Here is an 11,311-nt window from a genome sequence, read left to right as displayed (position 1 = left end):
AGCCAGAACTAAAGTTGCAGCTTGCTGGGATTATCCACTACCCCACCATAAATCTACAACTGGCTTGTTGGGATTAATCAACACAGATCTGGGCTCTGTGTGCCCAATTTGTCTACCAGTGATAGCAGAGACACACCTTGAAGTGGACATTTTTTTTCCTTATGTTCTTCATTGTTTTTTCTTTTCTTGTTTTTGGTTTTATTTTGTTTAGGTTTTTTCCTGTTTGTTCTTGTTTTTATATAAGTGTGAACATCATTTCTAGTTTTTGTTGTTGTTGTTCTGTTCTTGTTTTTATTTCTTCCTTTTCTCTTAACCTCCTATTTTCTTCATCAGTTACCCAAAGTTTGAATAATCTTCCTTTGTCCTTCAGCCTTGCTTCTAATCTCTGCCTCTTCTTATATTTCTCTGTTTTTTCCCCCCAACCTCTTTTAAATTTTGACCCCTGAGGGTAAAATCACCATACTGATTGCATATTTACTGTATACAATTTTCTGGTTTGTTTTAGATTGTTATATAACCACAAATCTAGTTCATATGGTTAAAGGTGACAAATTAATTGTTACCAAGGTTTGTCATTTTTTAGGCTGTGTTTGATGCTATTGTTATTCCTGATTGTACTACTTTACCCAAGGCATTCTAATCAGTCATTCTTCCTGATATGCCAAGACTGAGATTGCCTAAGAGTCATAAACAATACTATAGGCCAGTGCCAAAGAAACAAGGGCTAGGCCAAACAGGCCACATTTTCTCATCCCCAATAAATTGAAAAGGCAGAATCTTGCAACAGGCTCAAAACTCAGAAGGTAGCTATACCTGAAAGACATCTGAGTATTCATTCCCCAAAGGTTCTAAATACTAGTAATAAAGCTACTTGCCATACACAATTTACAAGCATCAACCCAGCAATTAATCTTGAAAAAAACAGAAAGAGGGCCGGGGATTTAGCTCAGTGGTTTCGCCGCCTACTGCGCAAGTGCAAGGACCCGAGTTCAATCCCTGGTACCAAAAAAAATTTTAAAAAGAAAGAAATGAAAGAAATTGAGAAGATACTTTAGCAAAATGCAGCCCCAGACTTTCAGCTCACAAAAGGCAAACCTGGGCCAATGAGGTGAAACAACTTGAAAGCCACCCATCTGGACTCTCTGAAGTGGTAATAGTGGAAGTAACAAAGCAGATAAATGAGGCTCTAGAAAAAATCAAATCAGAAATAATTTCCTAGATAACTACAGAGATGGTGACCGTAATGAAAGATATGGTTAGTGACTCTAGAGCAGATACAGATAAAAAAAAAAAAAAAAAAAAAACTGAGGAAAATGATGGAAACAATGAATGCCCAATATAGGAAAGAAATGGAATCCATGAAACAGATTCAAACAGATATCCAGGAGATTAAAAATTCTATTGAACATATACATAGCAGAATGAGCCAATGTGAGGACAATGTCAGATATAAAAGACAGGATTGTGGTTAGTGATCATGAAAAGAAAAATTTCTTAAAAATAGCAAGAGACCACAAAAAATCCAACAGCTGTTTGATGATGCAAAGAAGAATGTAAGATTGATCAGTCAATGAAGAAGCAGGAGACAGCACAAATGACATAAAAAGCTTCACAGAAGTAATGGCAGAAAACTTCCCAAGCATGGAAAAAGAATTTGACATACAGGTAAGTGAGCCATATAGAACTCCAATTAGCCATGACCCCCCAAAAAACAAAAAGCAAAAACTAGGGGCCGGGGATTTAGCTCAGTGGTTTCGCTGCTTGCTGCGCAAGCGCAAGGACCCAAGTTCGATCCCTGGTACCAAAAACAAAAAAAACAAAAACTATACCAAGGCATATAATAGTCAATATTCCAGAAATTCAATGCAAGAACAGAATATTAAAAGCTGTTAAAGAAAAGAAATGAATCACCTATAAGGGAAAGCCCATCAGAATCATAGCAGACTTCTCAACACAAACCTTCAAGTCAAGGAGAGCTTGGAGTGAAATATTTCAAACCCTAAAGGAAAACACCCACTAACCCAGATTGATGTAACCCACAAAACTATCTTTCACAAGTGATGGAGAGTTAAGATACTTCCATAACAAAGAACACCTCAAGAAAATCATGACCACCAAACCAGCACTCCAAAATGTTCTGAAGGCATTTTAGAAAGAGGTAATGAGGACTATAACTCCATGAACCTCAACAGAATGAATCCACTAGGCAAGGCAAGCAATTAAACAGAAGGGGAGAAAAAGGGAACCAACAACAGGAAAATAACATGACAAGGATAAATCAATACATATCAGTTATCACCATCAGGGCCGGGAATTTAGCTCAGTTCCAGCACCTGCCTCGCAAGCACAAGGGCCAGAGTTCGATCCCCGGTACCAAAAAAAAAAAAAAGAAGGAAAGTTATCACCATCAATGTAAATGGTCTCAATTAACCAGTCAAAAGAAACAGACTGGCAGAATGGATCAAGAAGCAAGATTCAGGGCCGGGGATTTAGCTCAGTGGTTCTGGCGCCTGCCTTGCAAGCACAAGGTCCCAAGTTCGATCCTCAGTACCAAAAAAAAAAAAAAAAGAAGCAAGATTCAACAATATGCTGCATACAAGAAATGCATTTAATCAAAAAGAAATTCATAGACTGAAAGTCAAGGGATAAAAAACAATACACTATATGTCAAGAACTCAGAAAAAAGCAGGGGTAGCTATTCTATTTGCAGACAAAGTGGATTTCAAACCAAGACTGATTAAGAGAGACAAAAAAGGTCATTACATCCTTGTAAAGGGAACAATCCAAGAGGAAGAGATAACAATCATAAATACATATGCATCGAATACCAGCACACCCAACTATATAAAACAAATATTAAAAGACGCGAAAAATCACACAAGCACTAATACAGTTGTTATTAGGCCCTCGATACCCCACTGTCAGAAATAGAGATCAAGTAGACCAAAAAATCAACAAACACCAGAACTGAACTAAACTTTTGAACAAATGGATTTAATAGATGTCTACAGAGTGTTCTACCCCATTGGAATACACCTTTTTCTCAGCTGCACATGGGACATTCTCCAGAATAGATCACATAGTAGCTCATAGAACATGCTTAAGTACTGCAAAGGAATTGAAATTCTCTCATACATATTATCAGACTATACTGCAATGAAATTGGAAATCAATGGCAAAAGAAACCACAAAATTCCATAAACACATGGAAGTTAAATAACACCTTGAACAATCAGTGGGTCGCAGATGAAAAAAAAAATTTTTATTTTTGTTTTTTTGAGACAAGGTCCCACTATGTAGCTCATGCTGGACTCAAACTTATGGCAGTCCTTCTGCCTCGACCTCCCAAGTGCTGGGATTTTAGCTGTGTGCTAAATTAAGAAGAAATTGGATAGTTTGCACAATTAAACAATAATGCTGATACAACATACCAGAACTTATGGGATGCAATGAAAACAGTCCTATGAGGGAAATTTATAGTGATGAGGTCCCATATCAGAAAAACAGAGTGACCTCAAATACACTTGATCTTAGCCAAAAGGCTGAGAAGCAATCAGAGTGACCTCAAATAAACCTAATGTTGAACCTTAAGTTTCTAGAAAAAGAAGAGCAAGTGAAGCCCAAAGCTTATGTGAGGGAAAAAATTATAAAAATCAGAGCAGAAATTAATGCAGTAGAGACTAAGAAAACAATACAAAGAATCAATGAATTGAAGAGTTGATTCTTTGAAAGACTAAATAAAATTTATAAATCCTTAGCCAACCTTATCAAAAAAAGGAAAGACTCAAATCCATGTAATTGTGAATGAAAAGGGTGAAATCACAACAGATCCTGCAGAAATCCAGAAGATCATTTATACCTACTTCGAGAACCTGTATTCTAATAAGATGGAAAACACAGAAGAAATAGATTCCTAGATACATATAAACTACCAAAGTTGAATCAAGAAGATATAAATTTTTTTTTGGTACCAGGGATCCAACTCGGGTCCTTGTGCTTGTGAGGCAGGCAGCAGAACCACTGAGCTAAATCCCTGGCCCTAAAAATTCTAAATAAACCAATACCAGTCAATGAAATTGAAAACCTACCAACAGAGAAAAGCCTGGGGCCCTGATGGATTTACTGCTGAATTCTACAATAAATTTAGAAAAGACATAATGCTGCTATTTCTCAAACTCTTTAATGAAATCGAAAGGGAAGCAATACTTCCAAATTCATTCCTAGAAGCAAGCATTACCCTGATACCAAAACCAGAGAAGGATCCAACCAAAAAAGAGAACTACAGGCCAATCTCCCTAAGGAACATAGACACAAAAACCCTCAATAAGATACAGAATGCAGCAAATCTTCAAAAAGGTTATACACCCTGACTACGATGGATTCATCCCAGGGATGCAAGAATGGTTCAATATACGCAAGTCAATAAATATAATACACCATATTAACAGAGCCAAGGACAAAGCCCATGTGATCATCTCAATAGATGCAGAAAAAGTGTTTGACAAAGCCGAACACTCATTCATAATAAAAACCCTACAGAATATTGGAATAGATGATCTTTATCTCAATCTAATAAAAGCCATTTATGACAAACCAACAGCCAACATCATACTAAATGGACAAAAACTGAAAGCCTTCACTCTAAAGTCAGGAACAAGACAAGGATGTCCACTGTCACCACTCTTATTCAATATAATTTTGGAAATATTAGCCAGAACAATTAGACAAGAGAAAGAAAGAAAAGGAATAAGGATAGGAAAGAAGTTAAATTATCATTATTTGCAAATGACATAATACTCTACATAGAAGAGCCCCAGAACTGCACCAAGCCTTCTAGATTTAATAACCAAATTCAATGATGTAGCTGGATACAAAGTCAACACTCAAAAATTAATGGCATTCCTGTACACAAATAATAAATTCCCTGAGAGAGAAATTAAGGAAACAATACTTTTTACAATAGCATCCCAAAAAATGAAATACCTAAGAATCAGTTTAATGAAGGAAGTAAAAGACCTTTACATGGCCTACAGTATTCTGAAATGGAGATTGAAGAGGATGTCAGAAAATGGAAATACATCCCTTGTTCTTGGATAGGAAGAACCAATATAGTGAAAATGGCCATACTTCCAAAATTGTTATACAGATCTAATGCAATTCCAATCAAAATACCAATAGCATGTCTCACAAAATTAGGGAAAACAATCCTAAAATTTGGAAATTTGGAACCAGAAGAGACCTGGAATAGCAAAAGCAATTTTGGGCAAAAAAGGCAAGGAAGAGGGTATCCAATCTCTAGCTTGAAATTACACTACAGAGCTACTGTGATAAAAATAGCCTGGTACTAGCAAAAAGACCTGAGGATCAGTGGAACAGATTAGAAGATGCAGAAACAACTGCAAACATACTCAGCTACCTTATGTTTGACAAAGAAGCCAAATACTTTCACTAGAAGGATAATCTCTTTAATAAATGGTGCTGGGGATTTAGCGCAGTGGTTTCGCCGCCAGCTACGCAAGCACAAGGACCCGAGTTCAACCCCTGGAACCAAAAAAAAAAATAAATAAATAAATAAAATAAATGGTGCTGGATAAACTGGCTTTCCACATACTGAAGATTAAAACTAGACCCATATATCTACCAGCCGCCTGCCTCGCAAGAGCAAAAACCCAAGTTCGATCCCTGGTACCAAAAAAAAACAAAAACAAAAAAAAACCCCACTAGACCCACATCTCTCACCATGCACTAAAGTAAAATAAAAATCCATCAAAGATCTGAATATTAAAACAGAAACACTAAATCTGCTGGCAAATAGAACAGGTAGAACTCTTGAAGACATTGATGTAGGCAAAGACTTTACGAGCAAAACCCCAGTTACGCAGGAAATATCACAAAGCATCAACATCTGGGATCTCATCTTTTTAAAAAGCTTTTTCATAGCAAAAGAAACCATCAACAGAGTGAAGAGACAACACATAGTGTGGGAAAATATTTTTGCCAGCTATTCCTCAAAGGACTAATATCTGCAATGTATAAAGACCCCCCCCCAAATCAGACCCCCCCCCAAATTTAAAGAATCGAAAAATGAGCATCTGAAATGAACAGACATTGCTCAGAGGAAGCAGTAGAAACAGCAAATAAATATATGAAAAATCCTCAACATCACTGGTCATTTGAGAGATACAAATTAAAACAACAGCTTCCTGTAATGAAGGTAACTCATTCAGGAAACAGTTTCATCCTGAATTTTGTTAACAAAATCTCAGTTCTCTGAGGGCAGGGACTGGCTCTTGCATATCTCACTTATTCTTCTGGCTGACCTAAAGCTCTTCGGTATGTGTTTTCTTGGCAAAGAATGAGGCCAGCTGTGAGGCTCCCCCTTCATCTCTGCAGGTATCCTGGACTTCTGGAGGCCTGGCTTCACTCAGTGAGCCCTCCCTGTTAGCTCAGGATCCCTGCTTGTCAGGCTGGATTTTTACCCTTCCAGTGACTTGAGCTAATGGAAGAACCCACAAGCAAAATCGAAAAGCACTTCAAGGACACATTTCTCCAAAAAATGAAGTTAGTGCCCAGTGTGGTAGCACACACCTATAATCCCAGCACTCTTCAATGCTGAGGCAGGAGGATCACAAGTTCAAGCCTGTGGAATTTAGCAAGGCCCTGTCTGAAAAGAGAAAATAAAAAGGTTTGGGGATGTAGCTCAGAGCTAAGGCCCTGGATTCAATCCGCAATACTGAAAAGAGGGGGAGGGAGGGGGAGAGAAGAAGAAGGAGAAGAAGAAGAGGGAAAAGGAGGAGAAGAAGGAGAAAAACCGAGGAGGCCTTTCCAAGCTGCCTGTGTCCTGAGGGGCCAGGGCTTGGCCACTTAGCTGGTGACTCCACTCACCCACCCTGCTGCTTCTCCTGCAGACTCTAAATCTCAAGCTTTGTCTTTCTCCAGAGGAGCCCATCCCATTTCTCCAGGCCTGATGCCTTTGCACCACTGCTCAAAAGAGGGGTCACATGAGCCACTCTGCTTTTAATTTAGGCTATTGTTGCTGCTGTCAGTCTATGAAGTACTTTAATGAATGCTTGTATTGTTCTCATGCCTAGAGCCTTTTCAAATGATCAGCACATTGTAAAACACAATAATGAGTCTAATTCCCAGCCCCACAATACACACAGACAACAGCATTGCTAAGTCCTCCAGATATGGATGGCAGCAGAAAGTTTGGAATTTACAGGCAGCAGGGAAAAGCTTGTTCCTACCTCTCCCATTTAGTGCTGGTAATCTTGGGCAAGTCATTTATTCATTTAGGATTTATTTAGGATCTTCCTGTGTTAGTCACATAATCTTTGCAAAATGGTAACAATTCCCACCCACGGCTGTTTTAGAAGAGCTAATAAAATCATACTTATGAAAGGGTACACATTCATGTTAAATTCTATACAAATGGACGTTGTTGGTATTAATAAGAAAAAACATTAAAAAAAAAATTGGAGGTATGGGCTGCATGTGGTGGTACACACCTATAATCCCACTGCTTTGAGAGGCTGAGGCAGGAGGATTTTAAATTTGAGCCCAGCCTGGGCAATTCAGACTTAGTGAGACACTGTCTCAAAATCACAAAATGACTGGAGGTATAGCTCAGTGTGAAGGCTGTAGGTTCACTGCCCAGAGTACCACCAGGAAAAAAAAAAAAGGAAGGGATGTAAGATGCTGGCCTTACCAAACGAACACCCGGGAAGGAACACACCGGACAAGTTGGAAAGTAAAACACACCTTAGTCTGGCCAGATGGCACTCCCAAAGCAAAGTAGCTTAGAGAGGCCCTCAGCCCAGAGTCCGAGGCTCTTTTTATAGGAGGTTGCAGGGAAGTTAACAGGTGAAATTTACAGAAGAGGGAACAAAGGTTAGTGGTCTTACATTTGTATGTTAATTAGCCTGACATGTACTGATGGTCAGCAGATGTTTTGTAGATTGTTCTATAGATAGCGGTGTCCAGAACATCAGTTTTCGAACAAAGAGTTGAATAATTATGGCTGATACAGATCTTATCTAGTGTCCCGGAACTAACAAGCATCTTTATCTATTTACTCACATTCAATCACAGTTGGGGCTAGGGGAGTTTTATGATTACAGAGTTATGCAGTCCCACAGGGAGGAGGTTTTAACTCAGTGCTACAGCACTTGCCTAACACACTGCAAAGCCATGGGCTCAATTCCTAATATTGTAAAAACAAAGAAGCAGAGCTCAGAGAGGAAAAGGGTAAGGGCCCAAAGCATCACTCTTGCTGTACCATTTGACGAGAGTATGCCTGTTCCAGAGCCAGGCCCTACCCTGGCAGTCCCCACACCAACCTTTCCTCAGAGCAGACTTTCCCCAGGGGATGTTCCTCTTAACTGCCTTCCCTGGAAGACGAGCCCTTCCACAGGGCCCTCTTTAAAAGCTTCCTCTTCCATCAAGTCCTTGCCCTTGGGAGTGAATGTCTCCCTTTCATGTGTTCCTCACTGAGCTTAGCCTCTTGTGCTGCTTGTGGGATGACCCCTCTTACTAGACAGACAGCAGTGTCCTGGAGGGTGGCGAGCACCTTTCCTCCAGGAATCCTGACTCTGCTTCCTTCACTTGTGTGACCTTGTGTCTTTTCTGAGCCTCAGCTTCCTCCTTCGTAAGCCTTCCTTGCTGGCTGTTGGGAAAGTCCTACCAGTGTGCCTTGCTGTGAGTGGGCAGGCTTCCAATAAACATCTTTGGAATCAAACGGCCCTGCCTGCACACTTTGCTGCTGTCAGGTGGGGTGGTGGGGGCGGGTTGCTTAATCTGTGCAAATGGAGAATACTGGGATGATCCCCAGTTTGCAGCAGCCACTCCCCTACCAGGATCTGGTACTGCACAAGTCACCAGGGGAGATTAATTCTATGGATTCCTCTTCAGAGGCACTCTTTTATGTCTCAATACCAGTGAGAGTTGGACATAGTGGTGTGTGCCTGTAATCCCAGCTACTTGGGGGGCACAGAGGCAGGAGGGCTGCAAGTTTGATGACAGCCTGGGCAACTTAGTGAGATCCTGTCTAAAAATAATAACAACAACAACCAAAAACACTGGTAAAGGCAAGTGGTAACCAAGTCACCTTCTGGTGTGTTAAGTCATGGCAGCATTGAGTGCCAGCTAAAAGGTGAAGATGGAAGAGAGATGATGAACCTAAAAGAGAGATTTGCCCTAGGACTGTTCTTAATGTGACATATTTCTTTCCAACCAAATATAACATTTATATAGTCAAAATTTTAGGGTCATGCCTGTTTGTTTCCAGTACCAATTCTCCACCAGTGAATGGGTGTCCAATGAGTTGATTAGTTCTGATACTGTCTACGAAGTTAGGGCAGATTTTACAGGCTAAAGGCTTTGTCCCAACACTGCCCCAGCTCCCCACAACAGCCACCAGAGAGGTCCCCAGGCTACTCACATTTATGTTCCAGGATCATCTCCCTCTTAAATTCACTAATTAACCAGAACAACCCACAGAACTCAGGAAAGTACTTTACTTACTACTACCAGCTTAATATAGATAGATAGATAGATAGATAGATAGATAGATAGATAGATAGATAGATGATAGATAGCTAACTAACTAGCTAGCTTTGCAGTGTCAGGCATTGAACCGAGAGCCGCAAGGGTAGTAGACCAGCACCCTACCACTGAGCTATGTCCCAGAAATACTAGTTTGTAACAAAGGATACAACGCAGGAATCCAAATGGAGGAGACGCAAGAGGCAGGGAAGGGGGCGGCGGCTCGCTCGATGGATTGACGCATCCACGCGGTCTCCCCAGCCGCACCCTCCAGGGCCTTGACATCTTCAACAGTAAGTTCCCAAAACCTCATGCTTTGGGGAGTTTTTTGAAGCTTCAATACAGAAGCATGCAGGGTGAAATCACTGGTCTTCGGGAACTGAATTCGATCTCTATGCCTGTCCCATCTGTGGGGGTGGGGAGGGGAATGGGGTGGGGCTAGGGCTGAAAATCCCAAACATCTCGCCACAGTTGATTCCTGGGGTGACGCAGCCAGAGTTACCTCATTAACATAAGCTCAGGTTCAGTAGAGCTGGGCTCCTTGTAAATAACAAAAGATTCCCCCACTCAGGAAATTCCTGGGGTGTCAGGCTCTGCCTGCCAGGACCCAAGGCAAAGTCCACATAGATATATAGTTCTGTTCTACCACAGCCCCTCTGATCTTTCTTATTTAAATGCCGCGCTTTCAGAGGGGAATCTGTAGAGAGGTAGAAACTTATGAGACCTGGAGCCTCCCCTCCTCCCCTCCTTTCACCTTCGGCAGTCTTCAGAGTTAGCCTTTCTTTTCCTGGGCTCCCCTGCAACTCCTGCAGTCAGCATACAGTCTTTTGCTGTCTCCTCTCCAAGTGGGTCAGTGAGCTCGGGAGGGTCCAGCTTTCTGCTGTTTTTTGTTTTTTTTTTTGAGACATGGTCTCGCTTTGTAGTGCAGGCTAGCCTTGAACTCCAGGCGATCCTCCTGCCTCAGCCTCCCAAGTGCTGGGATTACAAGCATGAGCCATCACACCCAGCTCTGCTGGTCTTGACCCCATGACACTCACTAGAAGTCTAGGTAAGAACATCACTTGCTGCTTCTCCATTTGCGCCTAAAAAATAAAGCCCAGGGAGGGACTGAAGGTATAGCGCAGAGGTAGAGCTCTTGCTTAGCATGCATGAGGCCCTGGGCTCAATCCCCAGCCTCTCAAATACAATTAATACAAAATTAATTAATTTGTGAAAGCCTGGCTTCTTACAACCTGCCTTCCCTTCCTCTTAACTGGATGCTTTCTCTCTAGCCACAGGGAGCCTAGCCCTTGGGGTGTTGCCCTCCACATAGCCCAGGGCCTCCCCCGCCCCCCTCCGAAAGGTCAGTTGCTCTGCTCACTTGGCCCTGGGTCCTGAGCATGTACTGTGTCCTGTCTGCCAGGCCCTGTGCTGGGCGCCCAAAGGAACAACCTGTGCTCTTCACTCAGACAGGGGCTTCCTTCCTCTTCTTTACCGAATTCAGCAGGTGCCAGATCCTCCCAGACAGCCCCCTCCCTCCACTCTGTCCAGGCTGTGTCCTCCTGCCAGCCTCTCACCCACTTGGCACCTGGCACCGCTTCCTTGTTTTGACATCTTGCGGGTTTCTGACTCTTAGATCGCTTCCGTATGCTGAGCGTGCCTTGACTTTAGCCTCAGGCTCTGAGCACACTGTGGGGTCTCCAGGAGCGAGATGGCAAAGGAAATGAAGGAGACAGTTGGCTGCTGTGAGTGCAGGGAGGCTGCCAGTAGAAATGAGTTTGTCTAAGGA

This window comes from Heterocephalus glaber, unplaced genomic scaffold, assembly GCF_053883595.1.
Source record: "Heterocephalus glaber isolate CG9 unplaced genomic scaffold, H.glaber_assembly_v1.0 deba00000331, whole genome shotgun sequence".
Lineage (NCBI taxonomy): Eukaryota > Metazoa > Chordata > Mammalia > Rodentia > Bathyergidae > Heterocephalus > Heterocephalus glaber.
Note: the sequence above shows the minus strand (reverse complement) of the source record.